Source organism: Penaeus monodon, chromosome 40 (genome assembly GCF_015228065.2).
Source record: "Penaeus monodon isolate SGIC_2016 chromosome 40, NSTDA_Pmon_1, whole genome shotgun sequence".
Taxonomy (NCBI): Eukaryota; Metazoa; Arthropoda; class Malacostraca; order Decapoda; family Penaeidae; genus Penaeus; species Penaeus monodon.
Window position 1 is genome coordinate 16,476,304 of NC_051425.1, and position 14,610 is coordinate 16,490,913.

At 37.2% G+C, this 14,610-nt stretch overlaps 1 pseudogene; it reads left to right on the top strand.

Moving 5' to 3' along the window:
• Positions 1 to 214: 214 nt before the first annotated feature.
• On the top strand, positions 215 to 12,674 carry LOC119598024 (annotated as a pseudogene).
• Positions 12,675 to 14,610: the final 1,936 nt, after the last annotated feature.

Sequence of the window (14,610 nt, forward strand, 5' to 3'; positions counted from 1 at the left end):
AAAATTTAAAAAATCGGATAAAAACTGTCAGACGAGGGCGGTACGGGAGCTTTATTTTTTTTTTGGAGAAAAATCCAGTTAAAAATTGTAAATATTTTTTTAAATTTTCTGTCGGTATCCTTTAAAAAATTAATGAATGATTACAAAAGAAGTACTTTAATTTTCTTAAAAAATGTAAAAAGAATGAAAATATTTTAAATTTGGGTCTCGAGTTATGGCGAAAAATGACATGAGTACCCCTAAAAAATTTGGGAAAAAATGTAAGGTTGGTCCCTTACTGGCCAAGACGTGCTACTGGGGGCTCCCAACCTTGTATTAGTATTTTAAAAAGTATTTGTGTTTACATAGAAAAACATGCTTGTTGGATGACAGCCCCATGTGTAAAATTGTGAAATACATGTACAATGTGTACTGGTGTGTGTAATATATGTATGTGTATGCGCATGTGTTTTGTGTCTTAAAAAGTGTATTTTTTATTATAAAATGTGACATATGTACTTTAAGTGCACATTTTTTTTAAGAAGTTGGCCACGTGTAACACAGAGTTCTATGGGTGTGTGGGTGTTTTAATGTCACAGTGGTACTATTTGTAACAGGTAGTATTGTTGTACATGTATATTTAATGTGTATGATAATGTATGCAGTCCGTTGCATTCGCGAGTTTTGTAGGCTACATATATATATATAATTTATATATATTATAATATAAATAATATATATATATAATATAATAAAAAAAAAAAATATATAAAATATATATGGGGCCATATATATATTATGACTTTTTTCTTTTGTTTTGATGTATATAGTAAAAGTGTTTTATTTTTTTTTTGTGTTTTTTTAATTATTGGGTTTCCCCAAGAACACATGAAACATAAAATAATGAGTAAGAACAGTTTATCCGTCAGCGAATCATGTGAAATAGGTTACAACCCTCGATTTTCCCACAGAAGACCCGTTATCCCCCCTTTGACAAAGATGGACCATTCCATTATTTAGGGGAATAGATAGCCATGTTTACCATTATCCCCGAATTTCTGAATTGCATATCTGATGTACACGTAAAGATCGCAATATTTTCCCCGCTTTTAGTGAAAAAAAAAAAATCAGATTTTTTTTCTTTTTCTTCATTTTTTTTATTTCCTTTCCATTTTTTTCATAAACCAACAACATTGGGAGTAAATTATAATACGAAACTTTAGCCCCCTCCATCAGTTAGTAGGTAGGTCAAATACAATGTCTATTTTTGCGCCCTTATGGCAAATTTTTGCATAAGGGTGAAAGTAGCCGATCGGCGATTTGGGGGGTGTGGGTTAGCCCTTTTTTATGCTAATTTTTCAATGCCGGACCCATAAACGGGTGGGGAACTCTCCATTCGTATAGTATTCGAAAAGGTTAAACTCTTTTGACCCTGCAGAGAGGGCCCTATTATCATGCCTTGAAATGTCAGAAAAAAAGACAATCTGTTGTTTTACTCTAACCATAGTAACAAAGGGAAACATAATAAAAATAGTGCACAGATACAAAAAAAGTAGATCCCCACACTTTCAAGGGAACACCATGTTTTATCAAAAGGGGAAAACAATAGGCGGTCTCATTTTGAAAGACAAATGGGTAGATCTTCAACTTTTGCAAGGAACGATGACATATGAGCGGGATAACGCAGGTCACACCTGGGAGAAGATAAAGCAAAAATTATAGTAAAATCTTGTCCCGAAGAGGTATCAACTTTCAAAACCCCACCGACTTTAAAATAGCACAAAAAAATAATAACTCTTTTCCCAATTTTCAAAAGACTTACACAATGTTCAGCGCCCGGGCAAGCGAAAAATAAGACAAAACCTTAAACCCCGAAGAAAAAGAAATTTGGGCGGGGCCCTCCTTCTTTTCCGTTTTTTTCCCCTTTCACACGGCTTGTTTTTTGGAAAAAAAGTCAGGGACTACAATACATCAAAAGGATTATCTTTATTTTAAATTTTTTTAAATTTTTTCTGTTTTTTTTAAGAAAAAATGTAATTTTTCTAAATTGGTTTAATGGGGTTTTTTGGGGTTTGTTGGAAAAAAGAATAAAAAATATCTTTTTCATCAGAAGTACGAATAAAAAAAAAAAAAGAAATATTATAACAACTTAAAAAATTAAAACCCCAGGAATAAAGCAATTCAAAAAAGCCAAAAAATAAAATTTTCTCAGAACAGACAACCTTAAGACTCAGAGGAGCGTGTCGTCTGCAGGAACGACAACTCCGGGAGGGAGGGGAAAAGGGACCCATTTTCCCTATTTTTTACTGAAAAAGGGGCACATTTTAGATTTTAAAACTTCAAAATGATAATCACGGGGCGAGTGTGCGCTAAATAAGCTGCAATAAAATGGGAATATCCTAAAGAGAGTGAGTTTGATACTTATTTAGTGAATGTGTGAGTTACAGGGTTATATGTACTCCTCTTTTTCATAATAGAGAAAAACAATATTACTTATTTTCTAGAGGTATTAGAAAGTTTGTTCTCTACAGTTAGAGGATATTAATGATTTTTACGCTTTGTTAGTCTACTAGAAGTTAGAATATACGAAACATGTGGATTGCAACTTGACATGTATGACCGATTACGCAACTCCACAAGTATTATATCATTAACCCATTTCTGTTATTTTTTCATGTTTCTTCTTCCTCTAATGGCATGTTTTCCTTCAATTTACGTGCACGGAAATATAAAGGTTAAAATTGGACCCAAATTCACACTGATAAGTAAAATGGAGTTCGGTCTCCCACCCTTTAAAAAAGATTGTTTAAAGACTTTCAGGCAAGTTTAGATCATTGTAGACACTTACAGCATTTAATATTTATTTTATTGCCAACATACTGATTTGTATGCTTTCCATACTGGCTGTGCAGTGTACTTCAAGCATGCTTACCCCCATTTTAGCTAGCAAAACCTACGTGCACATGCAGATTGATATAATTGCAGGTGTTATGTAGAAATCTGTTACTGGACTGTATATGTAATAAGGAATGCTATATGTAATAAGGCACACCCCACTAAAGGAATTCTCAGAAAATGAAATTATTTAAAATTTATTTTTAGAAATTCTTGTCCTAAAACTCAGTCTACCACATTATCTTGTTCCAGCCAACTGTCTGGAGAAAAACTGTTGGCATTGGACAAAAGTTCCACTCTAGACATCTATTTGTATGGTACTTCATTGTCAGAGAAAAGAGTAGCCCACCGAAAATGTGTATATATAAAGTCCACTCTGAAAGTGAAAGGTGAATAATCTCCAAGTGAATTATGGATTGTGAAAAACATAAAAACAGGAAAAAACAGGTTACACATATCAGATGCTCTTCAGTTCTCATTAACCATACATAGCTAGTTGGTAATCTTCTATAAGTGTTGCACTTGTGGAAATTTAATGTTAAGTGCATTAATTATATAACTTCCGTTGTAAAGTATTTATGAATGGATATCAACTTCATATGAAAATCTCATTAAGTATTGTTACATCATTCAGTTACTCAGGCATTTGAACAAATTTAGTACTTGTTTCTGTAAAATGTTGCCGATAGATGTACAACTATGTAAAAGTTATCATCACAAAGATATTTGTGTAGTATGTAAAAAACGTTCAACTTTATCTAATACTTAATGGAGAAGCTCTAAGATGCAACAGAAATTTAGATTTATAATCATGACACCATCTGTGATTTCATTTTTTACTTTGATAATGATATAAAAGATATTAAATAATTTTTCTCTCTTCTCCCAGATACCTGCATATTACTCAACATCTGTGGGCAGTGTGCCCTTGGAGACGAGAATCAGAAACATTGGAATATCTGCACACATTGACTCTGGAAAGACAACACTGACTGAGCGCATTTTATATATATACTGGTCGGACGATGAGATGCATGAGGTAAGTTTTCTTCTTTTTCTGCCACTATTCAAGTTACACAAGACCCGAGTTTATATATTGCTACAATTGCTAATATTTCAGATAAGCATTAGGAGACATTTTATCAGCAAAAAAAACATTTTAGCTGTATTGTATTTGTGACAGTCTACAATCTTAATACTATTAAGTATGTAATCTGTGATATTTATTCCAGTATAACAAGCTACATTCTTTTCTTGACCCCCTTCCCCATTCCAAACAAAAGAAAAGAACAAGAAACTTCTTGGAAAAGGTAGTAAAGCTATTTTTTCAATTAATTTACCAGGTACGTGGTAAGGATGGGGTTGGGGCAGTGATGGACAGCATGGAGCTAGAACGACAGCGTGCATAACAATCCAGAGTGCTGCAACCTTCACCATGTGGAAGAAACCATAACATTAACATCATTGACACACCTGGTATGATGTCATTTCCTATTGTTGTTCCTTGGATATCTCTGATATACCTGGTATGGTACTGCTTTTATTTTCATTGTGTTTGAAGGGGATTTATGAGTATATTGAAAAAGGAGATTTCTGATTATCACTTAAAATCTTGTCTGATGTATATAATGTATCATATATTAGAATCTTGTTTGATTTGTAGATTGACATCTAGCCCTGTTATGTTTTGAAATACTGTCATTTCAACTGTCACTTCACAAACATCATTAATATATATTAAAATCTAATTTTCTTTCAAACCCAATTAAATGCAAAGAATTATATCACACTGTGCACGTATATTGCAGGTTACACAAGCTTAAAAGGATCAAAATATCAAAATTTGTCTTATTTGGACGATTTTAGACAAACAAGGATTATATCTTATTACAAAACACATTGCAGGTCACGTTGACTTCACTGTAGAAGTTGAACGTGCTTTACGTGTCCTGGATGTGCAGTCCTGGTCCTGTGTTCTGTGGGAGGCGTCCAGTCTCAGACCTTAACTGTTAATCGCCAGATGAAGAGGTATTCAGTGCCTGCTTGGCCTTCATTAACAAATTGGATCGAATGGGGGCAAATCCATACAGAGTTTTGAATCAGATGAGGTGAGACAATTTCATAATGGTTTGTAATGTTTGTCTTAATAAGTAACATGTACTTGAACAAAGAAGTATTTTACAAGAAGTGAGGAGGTTTTAGTATTTTTTTAAAATGTATTTATTTATTATTCATTTTAAGAAACTTGTGTGTCTAGGCAAAAGTGAAAAATTCTCCAAATGATGGAGGTTAGAGGAAGAGAGGATAATTTTGAATAAATGCGCATTAAAGGTTCTTGGGCTGATGTTCAATGACTGATCTAGCACAGAAATGCCATATTACTAAATTATAGTTTTGAGTAAGTGTACATCAAGGTTTCATGCTCTTAAAGCAAAAAAAGGTGATTGTTAATCTGGAATGCTAATATATTGTGATTGTTATTTTTTTAAAACAGATGATTATAAAACATAGGATAACAGAACTTGTTAGAGCAGTTCAATACTAATGTCTATATACTGTAGTTCTGCAATTATTCATTATTCATTGTATATTACTTTGCAGGTCGAAAATGAATCACAATGCAGCCTTTATGCAGATTCCAATAGGTCTGGAGGGAAACACAAGGGGGATTATTGACTTAGTGAGCCAGAAAGCTCTATATTTTGAAGGCAGTAATGGGTAAGTAGTAATGATATTCATTAGTATGAGAAAATGGTTGGAGTATCTCTTTGTTTTTTATTTTGCCTTATAGAAAAGTTTGGTCTCTGAAAGATATTAAAACTCAAATAAAGTTAGTTTTATTTATTTATTTATTTTTTCTCTAGGGGGACTATGTATGCACAAATACACATGCATGCAGACACATACAGAAACATTTACTCACACTCTCTCTCTCTCTCTCTCTCTCTCTCTCTCTCTCTCTCTCTCTCTCTCTCTCTCTCTCTCTCTCTCTCTCTCTCTCTCTCTCTCTCTCTCACTCACTCACACACTCACTCACTCACTCACTATAATAATAAGGGGGAATGTGGATCCCACAGAGTGGCACTGATGTAAAGATGAAGGGGACGTGTGGTGACGCGAGACAAGACGTGTCCCCACAGGGTGGTACTCTGGTTCTCTGGTGGTTTGTTCTTCAGGGTGTTGAGTTAAAGTTGTCGCTGGTTCACAACTTTATTTCTGCGAAAGTATGGTAGCAGGACGGGCAAGGCAGGGAGACCTGGCCTGGGAGGCAGAATCGTCCCGACCTACCGCTGCTGGTAACGAGCGGTCTGTCTTAACTGCTCAGAAATTTCTATGAAAACATCGTTTTGAAAACACATCATAATGAAAAACATGAAAGAATTGAATGAACCAAAATTCCGATACATATGGTCACATGATGGTTTCGTGGTGAAGGAACAAGGGTGCCTTATATATTGTTGTGTGTAAGAAGAGAGTTATGGTGTTTACAAGACTAAAAAGGTTCATGATAAGGAGACAAAATTGCTGAGTATTCACAAAACATAAAATCATTTCGAATATCGGTAAAGATAGCGATAACATATTTAGTGATTCAGAATAAGCATTTTATGACGAACATTTTGAGTATAAACAACACATAATTGTACACACAGACATGAGAATAACGTCATGGGAATTGTTACAAGCAATAAGGGTGGATTAGCATGTTCTAAGGTCAATTTATCAATTGTCACGGCGTAGACCTGTTGGGGTCGGCTGAGGACAGTGGAGTTATTATAAGAGAAGGCACACATGGCTTTTCTGGTATGTGAGGCATAAAGATCACGTATCCATTTCACTACACTCACTCACTCACTCACTCACCCATTCACCACCTTACCTTGCTCTCTCTCTCACCAAACCACTTAATTGCAATAAAACAATCTTTATTTCTCATCAGCGAAATTATCCGCGAAGATGATATCCCCAAAGACATGAGAGCCGAAGCCGATGACCGTTACATGGAGCTTATTGAACATGTGTCCAATGCGGATGATGCCATTGGCGAACTGTTCTTGGGTGAGTGAGGAAATATTCAGGTAAAATGCAGGTTTCTCAATATGAGATTGATGTATTATAGTGAGTCATAATATTCAAAAAGTTGTAATTTTGAAAGGCCAAAGTAGGGTTTGATTTTTATGTTAAAGATTAAATGGAAGGAATGATATTTATTTAAGGAAAGTGAATGGTTTTACTGTTTCTGCGAATTTTATGCTACTAGTCTGTCTTTGTGCTGTCATTTACAAAAACATTTTGTGATTTAAATGTCTTTTAACCCATATGATCTGGATGACATGACCATCACGTCATGAAAAAAATTTGGCTTGAGGGCTGGGTGATTTGGATGTGCTGTCATGGGAAAATCTGGCTGTGGGCCGGGGTGACGCAAACTTGCTATCATGAGTATTTCATCTGACAGCTGGGATGACGGGAATGACTCACCGCAAAATATACAAAGTAGTTGGAGGGTGATTACTCATTTGCCATTTAGTAAGAGGCTTTTGCATTATTTCATTGATAAGGGATGGATGCTTTCCATGCTCATGATCCTATTCTTGGATGCCATGACCAGCAGTGCTGGTTACTTATTGTTACTTATTGTTATTCTTCTTGCACTGAGAGTATGGACTACATAGAGATTGTAGTCTGTTCAAAGAAAACAGTCTATTACCATCTGGATAAAGCAAATCAGATGACAAAATATGAACATTGGAAAATGGCAATAAAGCTAAATATGCTTATACAGAAAAAGGGGAAAATAATAATGTAAAGGGGAGGAAAAGAGTCTTTTCACTGCATGAGTGTTTGTGTGCGCCTGGCCTACAAGCCATACACCCATCAGAGTGGCTAATCAAGTAAGCCTAATGTCTGTATTTTGGGCCATGTGATGGTGGTGAAGCATCCAGATCCAATGGTTAGCTAGTAGTAGGTTAAGATATTTAAATATTACTGCTTTTAGTAATGTACAGAATGAGGAAAAGAAAGAAAAAAAAGCAAAATATATAATCAACTGCTATTTAGGTTTGGCATTAGCAGAATTCAGGCTGAAGCAATGCTGCTAAAGTATTACAATTATAATTTTCCTCTACACCACAGAAGAGAAAATGCCTTCAGAATCTGAGCTTCGTGCTGGCATCCGGCGGGCTTGCCTGCAGCGAACCTTTACCCAGTGTTTGTAGGTACTGCACTGAAGAACAAAGGAGTGCAGCCACTATTGGATGCAGTTTTGACCTACTTGCCAACATCCAGGAGAAGTCAAGAATTTTGCTCTTCAGGAAGACAAGAATGGGTTAGTGTCTTCAGGAATATTATCTGATGAAACAGCTTTAAAAATTCTTACTAATTTATTAAATATAACTGAAATGATTTATCATCAGTAGCTGAAAAAACTGGCATATATGACTGTTATTTCTCATAATAGTCCACACAGTTGTTGAAAGATAAAGTAATGCAAAATATCATCCCCAATTGGGCAGGGAGGAGGTCCGCATTCAGCTGCATCCAGAGAGAACAGCCAACCATCCCTTTGTTGGCTTGGCCTTTAAATTGGAGGGCTGGGAGGTTTGGGCAGCTGACATACATTCGTGTCTACCAGGGTTGTATGAAGAAGGGAGAGCTGATCTTCAATGCTCGTACTGGTAAAAAAGTGAGTGTTCAACTTAATCTAAAGAATGGTTTAAAACGAGACATGCTTTGTGGAATAGTTTCTTTTTTATCCTCAACTAGCTAAATTAGCTTTTTTCTCTGTTTTTTCTCTCTGTCTTCCTTATTCTTGTCCTCATCCCTTTTTTGCATCAGTCTGGAAAAGGATGCAAAATTCACAACAAGAGGACTTTTTCAGTGGGCTTTAGAGCTGTTTGTTATTAACTTTTAGGATCACAAGTAGTTTGTACTTTGAGCTGGCCAAAAGCCAAAATAGAATAAGAAGTTAACATATCATAGTGGTAATGTATGAGAATGAAATACTTTTTTTTATATAAAACTACTACAGTCTGTTAAATAAGGTCTGTATACAATAAGAAAATATGGAAGAACATTGAGTTTTTGCCTCATTACGTGGCAGGCATATAATGTCCTTTTTTTTTATCAACTACAAATCTTTTGTGATTTTCAGGTGAAAGTGTCCCGGTTAGTCCAGATGCATAGCAATAACATGGAAGATGTTGATGTTGTCTATGCTGGTGACATTTGTGCTGTGTTTGGCATTGACTGTGCTTCTGGAGATACTTTCACAACCGATCTAAAATTGAATCTATCTATGGTGCGTATATAAGGTTACTAGTGGTTTTTAAAAACTTAATTTGGGTATGTAGTGAATACAAAAGAATTGTGTTATGTGTAGGTTTGTCTCTATTTAAGAAAACTGGATGATGGGAGGATTCTCTCTGTAAAACAAGATTGATGATAAGACAGATATTATGTTATTTTAATAATGACATTAAATGTGGATTGCTCAAAAAAACCATATAATCAAGGACAAAATTTTGTATGTATGAAAACATGCAATACCTTGACTAATCCAGCCATGTCTAAGCCCCAATAGGAACCCAGTACGTACCTGTCCTGTGATATCAATGGCCATAAAACCCAAGAAGGGCAAAAGGACTCAGACAGTTTCAGTAAAGCTGTCAATAGGTTTCCCAAAAGAAGACCCAACATATAGGGTGCAGTGGGACAAAGAAAAACAAGGAAACCATTGCATCGGGTATGGGAGAGCTCCACCTGGAGATTTATGCTCAGGTATGGTGGTTAAGGGTCTTTTGCATTGGTTTTTGGTTACTCTGGTGTGGATGGTGTGGTTTTTGGTTTACTCTGGTGTGGATGGTGTGAATTATAGTGTATGTAGTTAAGATTCTTCTTCTCCTTGTCCTTCTCCTGCTCCTCCAACTTGTCCTCTCCCCCTTTCCCCTGCTAGTTCTCCTCCTCATCATATTCCTTCTCAATTTCCTCTCTTTTTTTTTTCCCTTTTTTCTCGTAATTCTCATCTTTCTCATTTTTCTCATCCTCCTCGTTTTCTCGTTTTTTTTTCCTTCCCCTCCTTCTCCTCCTACTCCTTTTTCTCATTGTCGTCCTCCTCCTTTTTCTTGTCCTCCTCCTCGATTTCTCGTCATTCTCGTCTTCCTCCTCTTCCATCTTCACTATTTTCTTCCACTTCCTCTTCCTCTTCCTCTTTCTTTTACCTCTACTTTGCTTTTACTTACAATTAAACTGCTAAATTTTTAATGGCTCCAGAGAATGGAACGAGAATATGGGTGTGAAGTGTTAATGGGGAAAACCAAGGTGGCATCAGGGAGACCCTCTCAGCTCCAGTGGAATTTGACTACCTTCACAAGAAGCAGTCTGGAGGTTCAGGCAGTATGGTCGAGTTATTGGCGTTATTGAGGTGAGATTTTGATCATCTGATTGGTTATGAAAGATTTAGTATTTCGTTTTGGCTTTTTTAATTATTTTTTGGCATTCATGTGTGTGTTTGGATACATTCATAGGTGCATGAGTGCTTTTATGGGGTCTTTGTATACAGTATATGCAGTACATGTAAAAAATGTTCTAAATTTAGTGTACTCCTATTTTCCAGCCTGCAGAGGAAAATACCAAAAATGTGTTTTCAGATGAAACAATGGGAACCAACATTCCCAAGCAGTTTTACCAGCTATTGAAAAAGGATACCCTACCTTTTGTGAGAAGGGTAAGAAATTCATTTTTGTTGTTGTTGATCTTTTTTGGTTGATGCAGTTTAAGAAAATATTGGTTGTACATTTATATTATATATGTGTGGTGTGTGTGTGGTGTGTGTGTGGTGTGTGTGTGGTGTGTGTGTGGTGTGTGTGTGGTGTGTGTGTGGGTTTTGTGTGTGGTGTGTGTGTGGTTTTGTGTGTGGTGTGTGTGTGGTGTGGTGTGGTGTGTGGTGTGGTGTGTGGTGTGTGTGTGTGAGAGAGTTATGGAGTGAGTGAGTGGGTTATGGAGTGAGTGAGGGGTTATGGATGAGTGAGGGGTTTGGGTGGTGGTTTAGGAGGGGTTATGGAGTGAGTGAGTGAGTGAGGGGTTATGGAGGAAAGTATGAGTAGTGGGTTAGGGAGTGAGTGATGGTGAGGGGTTATGAGTGAGTGAGTGAGTGAGTGGGTTATGGAGTGAGGAGTGAGTGAGGGGGTTATGGATGGTGGTGAGTGAGGGGGTATGGATGAGTGAGTGAGTGAGTGGGTTATGGGTGAGTGAGGAGGAGTGGGTTGGGGAGTGAGTGGTTATGGAGTGGGGGAGGAGTGGGTTATGGAGTGAGTGAGTGGTGGTGGGTTATGGATTTGAGGAGGAGTGAGGGGGTTTAGGAGTGGGGAATGGGGGGGGGTATGGGTGAGTGAGTGAGGAGGGGATGGAGTGAGTGGTGAGGATGGGTTAGAGTGGTGAGTGGGTTATGGGGGGTGGTGAGTGAGTGAGTGGGTTAGGGTGATGAGTGGGTTTAGGGGGTGAGTAGTGAGTGAGTGGTTATGGAGTGAGTGAGTGAGGGGGTGGGTTATGGAGGAGGAGTGAGTGAGTGAGTTATGGAGTGAGTGAGTGAATTAGTTATGGAGTGAGTGAGTGAGTGAGTGATGGAGCACTCCCGTTATGAAAGAAAGAAGCGAGTATGAGTGATTGAGCAAATGAGAGGTGAGAGCTAATTATTAAAACACCTTTTTAATATAATTTTTTAATTCTATAGGTATGTTGTCTGGGCCCCAAATACCCGGTAAAAAAAATTCTGCCTGAAAGAGGGTTTGCGATCACATGGTGGACTCCAACGAGATTTCTTTCATTCTGGCTGCACAAGGGGAGCCATGAGACAGGGTAGGAGTTAATTATCTAGACAATAATTATTTTGATAGTTGCAGCAAGGTTGTGTTTGGAGATTTTCTATGAATGTCATAATCTTTGTCATTGTTAAGGATTTTTTCCCCATTTTTCTCCCTCTCTTTCCCCCCTCTTCCTACCTCCTTCTCTGTATCACTCTCTCTGCCCCTCATGATGCTTCACTCTTTTCCTCCCCCTCCCTCTCACACACTTACCCCTCCCCCACATCCTCCCTCTGTATCTAATGCAGCAATTCTTATATATCACAGCCTATGATGATGGCAGTGGATTCTCTTGGAGGCCCGTCATGTTGTGGAAATCACCGCGCCGGAGGAAAATTCCAGGGTTCCATTATTTCCCAGATGAACAAGCGCAATGGAATCATCACGGGACAGATGCAAATGAAGCTGGTTCACTCTTTACACAGAGGTAAGTGGTGTCAATTTATAGTTGTGTTGGGAGTGGAGTGGGTTTTTTTTCCCATCCTTACTTATTATATATACCACATTTTGTGTAACTTGTTTTTGGTTATGGTTGATGGATGTGATAGATGTAAATGCTGAGTTATGCATTAATAAGTATCTAGGCATACTTTAATATATGTTGCTAAAGTTTATATACTTATTGAAAGGTTAAATAAAGGATCCTTACATTATTTCACTTTTTTGCAGGTCCCCCTAAATGACATGTTTGGGTACGCTTCAGAACTTAGATCAGCGACGCAGGGAAAGGGTGAGTTTGCAATGGAGTTTCTCTCGTTATGCCCAAGAGAAGCGAGATGATGGAGGCTCTGATTGAGGAGTACACGAATCCCAAAGGTGCTGAAGCCACAAAGAAAAAGGAAGAAGATAGGATAGCCAATGTTTAGATCTGTCTGTCTGTCTGTGTTTCTCGCCCCGTTTTGATAATATGGTAATTTTTTTATACAATGGTATTCAGAAGATGCTGAAAGTGAAGTGATAAATACCTTATTTTGTCCCTGCAAGTAATAGGTTTTGTGTTATTTGTAAAGACGGAGGGTTAATTGTTAAAGGCGTTGAGGGGGGACTCCCCACAAAAGGTTTGTATTTTGAGCAAAAAGTTATATATATGGTTTTTTATTTCATCATTTTGGACAAGGTGCAAATAAGGCAAGCACTTCAATTTTAGAATATGGATAAAGAATTTAATACATTGTATCGAACAAGAGAAATATTCTTTTAATGTACAGTAATTAAGCAAAATTTGTGTCATATTAAATATGGATATGTAAATAAATTTTTTATATGAAGTTTTTTTGGAAATTTACTTTAAACCCCTTTGTCAATGGCTGATGAACATTTTGTACTGCAATGAAATCTTGCATAAATGCATTGCCGAGTCCCCAAAACAGAGGTATAAACCAATACAGTTGTGAGTAAGAACAGACCATAAATTGTAATGGTTTCAGTTTATTTGTTCGGTTCTCATTTTGGCCGTTTCATTTTATCTGTGTACATATTTTTCACTTTACCACACTAAAGTTGAAAAGGGGGGCTAGACCCTATTCTATCACACAGGTTCATAGCATTATGTTCTACCTTATTTCAGGGAGTAATTTCATTACTATTTTTTGTTTAATCTTTTACAAACAATGTGGAACAATTTGAATATCCATATTTATACAAATAATTTATCAGGACACTGAAGTGTTCAGTCAAGCATAACAAAAATTTTTAAATGGCAGAAATTTCTAAGAAAAGGGAATATACCATTCAAAATTCAAATTCATTAGTTACAATGCTATTTTTTATGTAAAGAATTTACAAGGAATAGTATAGGAAAAAAGCAGAAATAGCAGATACTACGGGTAGAAGTTATAAAATAAAATTTCATCATAAGAAACTGAGGTACATTGTTTGGCTTTGCGTTTGAATGCCTGATGCCACTGACAAACTTGGATGATGCTCCTTTAATTTTTATTTAAAGTATTAGGTTGATGTTTTTAATATTTTGAGGTAGTTGATTATGATTCCTGTGGGCCAATGAGAATAATTTCCCTGTATAAATTTAAGAATAAGCGTACTTGTCCTATTTACATTTTTGCTGAACTTTTAAAATTCCGGTTGTTTATATGGGCAATTTTTATTTACATTTGGGTGTTGCAGTTTTGTATGGTGTTCCTTTTGTATTCGAGTTCTATTGGTTTACACGATATGTTGAAACAATTGTTTATATTTACGTCCCGGGAAATTGAACGTGCTGAACTCCACGCAGAGGGGGACGAGTGGTAGTTCATCCCCGGGCCATTCCTGTGGCTGCAATAACCCTTCGATGGGTACGTTGGTAAAGAGCGATGTGACGTCGAAGCTGGCAAGCTCTTAAACCTCATCCCGACGTTTTGCAGTCTGGCCATCGTATCAGCGGTGTTTGAGAGATGGCAACCGCAGATGCAGATTAGGGCAGGAGAGAGGGGCGCAAGTTTTTGAGCGGTGTGGGGCACTCCCGGTTCCCTTTGTAAAGGATCTACCCGGGTTTTTTCTTTGTGTGTTTTGATGTCCCTGGATCGTCGACGTGAGGATCATCCTTGCTGTTATGTTGAACTTTAGGTACCTTGCATCCGCGTTTCCTCTCCTGGCTTTCCTGAAAGTAGAGACGTCAGAAACTAGTACTTCCATCTTTGCAACATAATCAGTATCAAGAAATACGACACCGCCAACCTTAACTACCGGAGCAATTACTTAATGTACCTAGCAGGAATGGCAGGCTCGAGTCTTCTGGCGCTGGCGACTACACAGGTTACAGGAACCCCCTCTCTATTGCAGAGAGATTTCTGCAGTAGTTGGACTCGAAAGTCAGCCATGCCTTTCCTAAGGGTACCGGTGTCGAGCCTAAAGATATGGCTTGCTTCTGAGTGTC